The sequence below is a fragment of the Colius striatus genome, chromosome 4 (assembly GCF_028858725.1).
Source record: "Colius striatus isolate bColStr4 chromosome 4, bColStr4.1.hap1, whole genome shotgun sequence".
Classification (NCBI taxonomy): domain Eukaryota; kingdom Metazoa; phylum Chordata; class Aves; order Coliiformes; family Coliidae; genus Colius; species Colius striatus.
In genome coordinates, this window is record NC_084762.1 from 64038689 (window position 1) to 64050815 (window position 12127).

The following is a 12127-nucleotide window of genomic DNA, read 5'->3' on the forward strand; positions in this document are numbered from 1 at the left end:
TAAAAGCTAATGCAAGAAAAAAAAAGCCAACTCCTTACTTTAATTTTTAAATTATTTCAAGGTGAAGGACATATACTGATATTTTTGCTCTAACCTTTGCTCAGATAGCATCTCTCAGTGGAGGTTCAGAAATACAAAACATTTATGCCTGTTGTTGAAGTCCTTAAGCAGAACACCAGTGGGAATTCTGCCTGTATAAAACTGGAGGATGGAGCAATATATTATAGCTTTAGGCAAAATGTTAGTTTCTAACATGTATATACAAACTGAAAAAAAAAAAACAAACAAACCACTGTTGGGGACAATCATGGGTACTTCTGCTAGGGTGCAGAGTTTCTGGATTTATACCTCTAAATTTTCAAAGAGTTATGCAGAGTTTTACCTGTGTAACTTTTTCAAAAATAAAAGGAGCCATGCTGATAAGCTGAAACATGGAGGGATTAGTGTACAAAGCTGAGAGTTGAATACATAGCCTATTGCTTTAAGATCACTGTAAATATGAAATACAAATATGTACTAATTCATGTTTATAAGTTATTACTGTGTTAGTTTCATAGATACAGTAGCATGACCATTATTAGTTTTATTGAGTTTAATGAATTTTACTTTGTATTCCTCTGTGAATGCTCTGAATGCTGCAAACAAAAAAAGCACAACAGTATTTTTCAAGTTCTCTTTTTGTGATAGCAGTGTCTTCACTATTGTTCGATTTTACAGAATTAGCAACATTTCATCATAAATTGCTATATTAACAACATGTCCTTCTTTAAAAAGAGCTGTCACTAGGACATAAAAACATAATTCTTGTCTAATCTCATTCATCTGCCTTTACAAAATGCCCAGACATTTTGTGAGAGAATACGCTGCTTTCACTTCAGGCATTGGGTGTGGGGCAGGGGAATAATAGGGCATTTTGAAATGGTAATTGCATCAAACATGCTTTTTTCATTATTATTGTCTCTGTTAGAAACATTTTTATTTACTTTGTAGATAAGACTGTTTGACAATAGCTTTATTTTTTTCATCTAACCATCTGATTCCATTAGACTAATAACTTCTCATATTTAGTGGTATTTGTATCAATGTCTCCATATCAGCTGCATTTTAACTTCATAAAAAAGGAAATGTGATTATTATTTTTGTCATACTAGATTTTGCTGGTCAACTAAATATTTCTGCACCAATCTACATATTAATATGCATGTTGTAGTCTGTACAATTGTTCAACATCAAAGTATCTGTTTAATTTATGTCAAATGTCTGTAAAATAAATGCATTGTTCTCCATTTCAGTCTGACAGAATAAGTAGGATAGTAAATAAATGTGTAAATAAATCATCTGTGTCTCATTTCAGTTCTCTGCATGAAACCACTCTGTAATGAACATTGCATATATACCAAAACAATAATCCATAGTGTCTTCAGATTTCATTACTTGACAATATTATACAGGGATCTCTGGCAGACAATGTGTACAGAAATAATTTGGCTATGCAAATAAAGTCAAAATCCATTTTTTTTTTTAAAGAAATACAGTGCTTCTAAGCCTTTTTTTTCCTCTCTCTGTTCAGAATTACTGCTAATTATTACTCACACTGTCATAGATGCAAGACCTCAAATGACTTTAAATGGGTGAGTAAACATTACTGCCCAAAGGATGGAAAAGAGGACCATGAAAAGATTTAGCAGACTTTTTCTGGACAGTCAAGCCTAGGTACCTTGGCCTAATATTCAGAGGTGGTGGATAAACCAATCTTTAGTTCAACTTAATAGTAAGCAATGGCAACAACCTAGCTTGGACCCCAGCACTTTTTTTTTTTTTTTTGCATAAAGTGGATCCATTTTTTATAGCCCCAAAACTGTAAGAGAAAATATAAGTTTTACTGAGATTTATTCTTCTCCTTCAAAGTGAGTCATGGAAATAAATAGTGTTTTTGCAGGCAAGGTTTTGCTGCAAATGTAACTACAATACAGCATCTCTACCATTCAGAAAATAAGGAATATCTTGTCCTCATTTTTCAAAATAGAAAGCTATTTTTAATTTCTAATTATTATTACAATGAAGTAGAATTGGAGGACCGAACTCAGCCTTTTGATGAGGATGCTGATTACAGTTATAAGGCAGTGTAAAGGCACACTTTAGCTTCACAAGCCTGTTGTGCTTTATGTACCTCAGGACAGTTCATTGCACTGCAGAATTTTTCCCCTTTTAGCTTTTAATCTAAGGGTTCCCTCTCTGAATTTGTAGCATTGTACATAAATCTAAATTTGTTCAGTCTTCCTGTTGTATCTCAAACATATTCCCAATCTCTTCTTTCCTTAAAAACCCACATCCTTTTTATTATGTCTCCCAGTCTCTTCTTGGTATCAATCTGAATAATTATACTTGAAAGAAAGGATTTTGATTCTTACATATTATTCAATAAGCAAACAGTCTGCAGCCCATCCATGGTACCTGAAACTATCTCCAGAACTGCACATTTCAGTTGCCCCATGATTCCACCCTGCAGCAAGATTTGGGCCTTTTGTAAGTCCTCTGACCCTCCAAGTTTTGACTGCACAGAAAGGAGACTAAATCATGCAGGAGAAATGGAGTGGGAGTATTTTCCAGCAATCACTGAGTCTGGACAGCCAAGGGATCAGGAGACACCATGATAGTTCAGACACAACTAAAATTCTCATTAATCATGCTATGAGATTAGATCTAATCTGTTTTAGCTATTTCATCTTTTCCTGTTTTCTCCTCTCCCTCTATTCTTTCGTGCAGATCTCATTTCAAAAAAATATTTAGCATCTCAGCATCTCATCCCAATTCCATGGCATCCTAAGAAAGGAATGGATTTGATGCTAGCAAGAAAATAAAATACAAAAAATCTCCACTGTTTTATTGGTGCAAATTGACCTGCAGCTGAATACAAATGTAGACAGAAAGCAGAAAAACAATTTTATGTAAATGTGGTCCTAAAGAAATAGTCTTTTCAGACCAGGTTGTAGTGATCATACTGACAAAGTACTGAGATACAGTAGGTGAGTGTTAGAGTATGTCTCTAATCTATTCAGAGGAAAACTTAAGACATTTCTAATACAAGTATTAGGAAAGAAAACAACCTAAGTAGTCAGGATATCATTATGTTAAACTCTAATTTACTGTGTAGGCTTAAATCATGTTTCTGCTAATCCTCTGAATGCAAATTTTTATTGAGTATAGGAAAAAACTAAATCAAAGGTTGAGTAATATTTGTGTAGACCATGTTTTGGTCTCTAGAAAGTCATGTCTATTCTGTCTCAAATAAGATAGAAATCGGGGGGGCGGGGGGGGGGGATGGGGTATAATTAGATTATATTGTATTATGTGGTGTGGCTTTCTCCAAATGAAATATCAACTTTTAATGGATGTATTCAAGACATCAAGGTTGTCAGCCAATAAACTTTCTCCCAGTAAAATAACTCAAATTACCTCCCAGGCAGGGGAGTTGGACTAGATGATCTTTCAAGGTCTCTTCCAACCCTTAAGATTTTGAGATTCTGTGATTCAGACAGCATTTCTAGTATTTCAAGGTTTTCATCCAAGCATCAAAATATCAGCAGGCTCAATCTAGAGGCACCGCAGAATCCACAGGTGAAATTACTTTCATAAATTGGCATTGAATTTTCAAATCAGTTCATCAGAAAGTAAGCAAACACCTTTCAATATTTCAGCATTATTTTCTCCTAGGTCATACACTGAAATCATACCAGAATAGCAAAATGTAAAGTTACTTTCTCTTCATCAGTTTGTGATGAAAACACTAATCAAAATAATAACAGCATCTTGCAAGAAACACAGAGATTTTGACTCTTATTTTCATTCTGTGCTAGAACAAAAAAAATGGGAATTTTGCCATTGTCACTGAAAGCCCATAGGTCAGGCATCAAAAGGTATCCTTAATTAACATCCTTCGTTCTAGGGCTTACCTGGCTGTTGGCTGTGATTGGAAGGGACTGGATTACCAAAGGAGATGTGGCCCTCACTTGGTCCTGCAAATAGAAGTCTGCAGTTTGGGGCCTCAACCAGAGGGAAGCACAGCCAGACCGTCAGCACAGACCTGGCATTTGGGCATTTTCCAGTGCTTACTTTTAAAACACTGAATTCTACTCAGTCCTCCCAAAGCCATCATCTATAGATAAGCAACATTATACAAGAAACCTTGACTGACTTGAAATCCAATCATAACGGCTCAACATTTATGTAAATTATAGCTGCCTTGTCCATATCAGGACATTCTCTATTTTGTCATTATCTGTTAATAAACTGAACAAGGCAATACAAGCCAATGAAGATTGAGAGCCTGCTTTAATAGAGGTTTCGAGTACCTAAGTGATCCAAAGTTGAACTCTACATTTATAAAATTCTTTCATTTCAGCTTTTTGGGAAAAAGTACTGCACAAACAAGAAGGCTACATACTTCCCATGAAAATATAAAATAATTACATTATTGGCTCCTGGTAGCTTACTTATCAGAGAACTTTCGCTTTGAGATACCGATGCTTGATAAAGTGAAAAATAAACACTATTAATCAGATTACCATAAAAAACATCTGCAGTTTTGCTAGCTGACAACATCAGAGGGAACAAGAGATTACTCAAAGCTGCTAACCTGGCTTAAAATTAAAAACTAGCTTTGTCTTCATGAGGATTTTATCTTGTATTAGTTGCTACAGGTGAGCTAAGACATAGTTAAACGTGCAGAAAGACAAAAATTATTGTTAATAACCTATGTGCCTTCAAATGCATTCATCTGTATATTAAGAAGCATTTAACCATGTTGTACAACTATCACTATAAAAAACATCTTATTTGCAGAAAGTAAAGACTAACACAAATAGCACCAAAAGAAATAAATTTTTAAATTACAATAAAGAGGCATGATTTGTTCTGTTATTTTTCACTCTTCATCCTCATGTTTTCTACATATTATCATCCTTCCACACTAGAAATCAGCACAGCAACAATTTATTGCTAATCTCTACTAAATTATAATTCTGCCATTCCTACTGAAAAAAAAAATCAGGTTATGTTCTCACTCACTGTTGTTTAAACTACTAATGAAGCTGTTGGTTTACTTCACAAAAGAAATCTATTTTTATTATTTGCTGTCTTACATTACAGTTGTGAAGTAGCAGACTATTTGCAGTTTTTCTTCTTAGTGTCTTCCCATGTCAATTTTTTTGTACTAGATGGCAAGAGATGAGCTGTTGACTGTATCGGTATGGTGTCAATATCCATGCTATTAAAGTTTAAAAGGCTTCTTAAGAGATGATTACAGCTTAGTGCATTCATTAAGGAAAAGGGTTCAAAGTGAACTTTACTCCAGTTAGACTTTGGGTAATTCACAGTGAATAGAGCCATTACGAATGCCTCAACAACAGGAAATGGTTCTATCTTATTAAACACTAAGGCATCCAACCACAAAACACAGATCCACAAAAAAGTAGAATTCATTAGCTCATCCAATCAAGGAACTACTTGTATTTACTCCCTTTTCAATTTTAATCTTTTAATGTTGTGAGTTTAATGATTTCATTAAAAGATATAAAAAAGCAGGCATAAGTGTACCGTTCTGAGAAAGGAACTGTGTCTTCAGTTCTCCAGTCCCTCAATAGAATGCTACACGATAGAAACATCTTATCTTTGTGACTTCAGTGGCAAGTCTGATAACCAATTCAGCAAGTGACTGCATATACATATAAATGCTAACATCCATATCGACATACAGCACATATGAAGTCTGGCACATCCTAACACAGTAGTCTGCAAACCAAAACCCTGCAATGCCTCACATATATGCTACCTGGTGTATAACTGCAATCTAGAGAAATTTCTCAATTCACCAAGACAGAGCAGAAAGAAGGACCTCACTATTCTCTCAACTCTAATTCATAAATTCACCAAAAGAAGCTGTATACCAGGACATCATTTTCCACAAACACAGAAGAATTGAAGTGTTAGCACCTGCACATCTCTCACCATGATTGTTATGAGGCTTATATACCTGGTAGTAAATTAAAGCATTCGTAGACTAGAATAATTTCATTCTGTATCTCCAAAACAGTAAGTTTCTTGTAGTGGCAACAACAGAACTATTGCTTCATATATTCCCCGCTCTTGCTTGTCTGACTTCACTTCTCAGGACTGTATGAGCAAACTCTATTTAAACACTTCAAGCAAGTTCCACAAGTATATTTACCTTGTGAGGACTGGATAAAAGCTGTAATTTTTCTATGAAATACTTTAAAACCAAACCAAAAGTTACCCTCATTTCTTGGGGGAACAAAATAAGGTCCCCAGTAATCAAAAGAAATAAAGAGCTTAGTACATACAAAAACCCCCAATTCTACAGTGTTAAATAGTAATCGAAAAGAGTAATTACTGTTTTTCATATCTGAGCCCTCATTCTCATTTTCGTTCAGGAAAATGAATACAGAAAAAAACAAATTTAAAGACGAACCACTGCATAAATATGCAGCTACCCCTGCTTTCTGTGAGGAAAGTTTCACTTCAATATACCCCACAGTTAACACTGAAAGTAATTTGGGGATAATCAGCATGTCTTGTTCTCCTTGAAATATCTAATCATGACTTTTACAGAATTAAATTCACAGGGACTATCAACAATTTATCCAGAGCTTAGAATGAATAAAATTGTAAGTCCTGGAATGTATTAATGTTGCAAACCAATTTCATATTCATTGTGATATGTCTGATCAGGGCAAACTATTGTGTTATCATCCATATGTTCAGAGGTATTGCCTGTCACAATAGCTATTTAAAACAGAGTGTTAGAAATCTAATGAAGCCTCTGAACCTACCACTTTTAAATTTTTAAGAATGGTAAATGGTTTCCCTTTCATTTGCAAGCCTGAGTTGATAACAGCACCAGAGTAAGTTTTACCCATTCAACTTAATCTCAAATTTTCTGTTTTTCTGATATGAACTACTCATCTTCTCTGTCACTTTTACAGATATACAGGTAAATATGTCTCCTTTTAATGCTCTCACAATATTTAAAGTTGCTGCAAGACCATTATCTTTCTCCTGGTCTGCTAAGCATACACAATGTTCAGCTAATCAGTAAAGCCAGAGAATCACACATACAGGATCTTATTTTCACAGTGGGAACAGTTTCAAATCAGTTAGTTCACAGCACCTGGCACACTAAGAAAAATAAATAAATACAGAAATTATTACTTCTAAATGAGCAAAGTTTCTGCTAAGTCTCTAACAATAATTTCATGGAAACATATTTGCCTAAGCTGAACTTGTGACCGGTGACATTGGTATCTGGCCAGCAACTCAGGTGTTTACATCTCTTTATTGGGCAGTTTTCATTTACGTATAATGTAATCCACAAAGATAATTTAAATTCATGGAACTGGGACTGTTTAGAGAAGAGGAGACTGAGAGGGGATCTCATTAATATTTACAAATATCTAAATGGTGGGTGTCAGGAGGTTGGGGCATCCCTTTTCTTGATGGTATCTAGCAACAGGACAAGGGATAATGGGATGAAGCTGGAACACAAAAAGTTCCATTTAAACATAAGAAAAAACTATTTCAATGTGAGAATGAGGGAGCAGTGGCACAGACTGCCTAGGGAGGGTGTGGAGTCTCTCTTCCTTGGAGGTCTTCAAGACCCACCTGGACGTGTTGCTGTGTGACCTGATCTAGATGGACCTGCTTCTGCAGGGGGGTTGGACTAAGTGATCTCTAAAAGTCCCTTCCAATCCCTATCATTCTATGATTCTATGATTAAAGCCCATAAATTTGTTTAATTGATTTAAATGCCTTGGTATTTGCAAAGAGAATTCCATATAACTTCATCAGTAAAGTCAAAATGTGAAAAATATTTGTTTCTGGTAGCAAGACGGATGATTCTTGCTAAGGAGAGTCGTGTGCACTGGTAAAACACTGGTTTGACAGTGATGCAAATGTGTCAGTGGACGTGGCTGGTAATAATGCAGTCAGCTACATTTTCTTTAACTCTGCTTGAGTCTCTAATGTAGTTCTTCAGCTGGGGCAGAATAAAATACCCATCAGTTCCTTTTCTTTGTGTGAATTAATCTTAGCAAAGAGGAGGAGACCTTACTGAGTTTATTATATTGAATGCTATAATATGTCTGTCTAAAACTGCATTACATTAACTGAGAATAATGTAACCTTTATTTTTTCATACATACATTAGCTTAAAGAGCCATTAAAATGTCTAGAATATAAAGCATACAATAAGATCTATAGTTTAAGTTTCAGAAACCATCCAAATATCTTACTAATAGCACTCTCAAAGAGAAATCTAGCCATTCATTTATTTTTAAATTCTCCTTTCATTCTATGCCATAAAATGCATTTATTTATAAAGAAAGCTGGAGAAGTCTGTAATACTGAATCAAGTAATCTAAGTTAGGAAAGGCAAAAGAGGAATATATATATTGGATAATATATTGCTCCTGATCACGAAATACATAGGAAATTCCACTCATTTTCTCTTACATTTTTTCAAGTCAGTTAATCAGAAATGGCTTCCTTTCCCACTGATTAGAGTTCCATAAAGAATCTGTCCCCTTGAAAGCCACAGTATCCAACCAGAAAGAGGCCACGTGCTCTTGCAGTGACCTCCAGATCTCCCAAACAGGGTCTTGTACAGAAACATCAGGTTTAGACCTCACTATGAGATTTCCCAGCCCTCCTGTGACTGTAGACAAGGAGGTCGTGGGTTCAGCCTTGCCACTTTTGCCTGCAAGCATTTTGAAAGCCTTTTGAGACCACAGCAAATGCATATCCAGAGGATCAATGACAGGCAGAAAATCGTTGCAAAGCTGTAACTGTTTTCTATTGCAGACCAACCTCACCCATTCTATTTTTCTCCTCTCAGAAATTTAGTGCATCTAGTTGCTTCTGTATGAACAATTTTGAACAATATTTTTCTGTAGGAACAATACAAATAAATCTGTGAAAAGTCTATGTGGTATTATCCTTACATAATCTTGGCATACTCATAAATCCTTAACCGAATGGAAAGTTACTGTCAGTAATTCTAGATAGATGTGATTTTCCAAGATCTGTTATTTCTGACAGTCTTCTACTAGAAGTCTGGTCTTTATTTCTACATATGATGAATAATTTCAGTAATATTCTTTTAATAGAACTTTTGTTGCTCTGTTATTTTGACTTTTTCCATCATTCTATGTTGCATGACTATTACCTTTGAACTCATTTAATGAGGTATATTAGAGTAGAGCAGCATTTCAACTGATTAAATGTGTATTGAGTATTAAGCCATCTCCTTCACCTTTGTTCCAAAGTAACTGAATATAATACTATATAACCACTACTATAACTGTGTCATGGTTGTGAGGACTTTAACACGCCTCATTCTAAGTCTGCTGATTCAGCTTGTCTCATGGTCCAACACTGAGAGGAGGATTTGAAAAAAAAAAAAAAAAAAGAACCTATGCTATACTGCTGAGGAGAAATTACAGTTTGTGAGCTAAGAAGCAGCACTGTCATGCAACAAAGATTATAGTACAAGAAGCCTGAAAAGCTCAGCATCTTTGAAAGTGTGCGTTTTAGGCAGACAAGACAGCTAAACAGATAAACTGAATTCATACCATGAAAACTTCTATAATGGACCCTGGAATTTTCAGTGCATTACTTCTTTTTCCCACCTCACTATCTTCTCTGCTACATATTTTTTTTAATAGCATTCTTGAGTTTCATTGAGGCAAGACAAAAATAATAGAAGATAAATTCATACAGAGATTTAAAAGGAGGGCCTTCAGAACACATCATTGCATTTTGTATTATTTGTTGAAAAAAACAATGGAGAATGCTTTGGAGGGACTCCAAAACTGCTGAAGTGCTAGAATGTATTCCAAAACACTATGTTTGCAGTAACAATGCAAAATTCTGATTAGTGAGGCAAGTAATAATAACAAATACCACAAGATCTCAGCATATTTTCCAATGAAAAAAAGGAAAATACTTAATCTAACATTGTTGCAGTTTATAAATGTTGACCTACCTGTCACACCAGCTCAAGAACCTCCATATTCCACAGGGTATTCTGTCAGGTCCATTTAAAATAAAGTTCAGGCTACTCATGTCCTATATTCATATCCTTCCTTTCTGTCTCTCGTATAAAATCCAGAAAATAATTGTTAAAAACAATGCATTTATGCAATGTTAAGAATTAATGCTCAGTTTCTAAACATGTAAAAGATGTCTTTATTCTCAGTAGGCACATGCACACAGAGCACTTGTATACACTACAATTATACATATATATATATATACAAGAGTTTTCAGGTTTGCTCCTGTTGATAAATTTTGAGACTCCATATGCCTTCCTGACAGAGTTTCTACTCAAAAAAAATGCCTCCTCAATTAAAGATTAATGCATAATCATCTATTTTTTTTATGTCTAACAATTTCATGTCAAACACTTTAAGAATTTTGATTCCTGACACTATCAGTAGCCTAATAAAGCTTGTCACAGTTTCAGGCTTGCCATTATTCTGAAGTACTATCAAGCAATTTGGGAAATAACAACAGGTTTGCCCCGTCTAAAGAATTCATATCCTTGAAGTTGTTGCTGTAGGTACCCATGCAAACACACATCTGAAAGCTTTCTACAACATAAGCTTACAACTTTTGCCAAACATTCTTTCTCAACGTGTAAATTTAGATCTTATATTTTATTAATAAAGATGATCAAATTGATTATTTTTTAAATTATGTGTTTTCTTCTTTGTTTGACCTCAGTTTATTTATGCCACAGCAAGACTGCTGTAGGGGCACTTAATGTGAGTAAAAGGCAGCAAAGGCCTACCAGTTTATTCATTCTGCTCTCTGAAATCACACTGCTCATCACAGGAGTAAAGCAAAGCTCAAATTAAAGCCTTTCACCACATCTGCCAAAAGAGTATTCTACCCTCTATCAAGTCTCAGACAGGAAAACTGTTCTGCCCTTTAGCGTTTGCCTTAAATACATCTCTTCATACACTACCTTATTGCCTCTTAGGTTTTACATTCTAACATATACAAAGGATTACCTTGTCACATAGATGCAACTGATTCAGTCCCTCTTTCCCTTCCATCCTGGGCTTCACTGACAAGTCGAGGCTTCCAGTTTTCAGTTTCCAAACTCTGCAAAGCTGACATGTCCTCCCTCCTTCTTCCAGCAGCTTTCTCTCCCCAGAACCCACACGAAGACATGCTTAGATGAAGCCCTTTGTATCACATGTGCACAAAACATCTGTGTTTTGCCTTTTAGTCTCCCAGAAACCATGGGACATGGAAGCTGTGAAGGCCACCAGCTCCAAACAAGACATTCCGTTAATTTGACAGCCTCTGACATCAAAAGATATCTGTATTCACATTGCTACATCAAAGTTTCTCAGGATACAGCAACAGCAGGGGAAAGCTCTCAAAATGATCAGTGTCCCAAAAGTGTCACACTTCTATTGTCCAAAAAGTTTGGGGTTCATTTGCCCAGTGTGCAAGATGCCAATATACACAGAGCAGAGGTATTTATTGCATATTTGTGCAAAGGTGGGACCTAGTTGGTGATTTAAATGATGTCTATAAAATGGAATTTTCTACTCCACATGGACAAAGAATTGCTGAGAGGAAGAGAAGGAACTAATGTTGTAAATGCGTTAAAAAACAGGATCTTTGTGGTTAGATGAAGGATGATGATACTGAATCAGTGTATTGTAAAATTGAAGCAAACTGTTAACTTGTAACCTCTTGAAGCCACAAACTAAACTACAAAGGAATTGGCTGTCTTGTTTACGAAAAAAAGTTTCATTTAGAAGTAGATATTACCCATTTTTTTAACAAGTGAACTTTAGTTGAACTTGGCTCGTTATAGCATGAAAACCACACCTATGAATTTATCACACCTATGAATATACCTGTCTCCAAATGAAGACCCTTACTCACTGAACATGTGTAATAATTTTGGAATGTCCTACACATTTCTCCCTGTACTCACTGATGGTGAGGCCACACCTACAATACTGTGTATAGTTCTGGGTCCCTCACTACAAAAAGAATATTGAGGTGCTGCAGCATGTTCAGAGACAGGTAA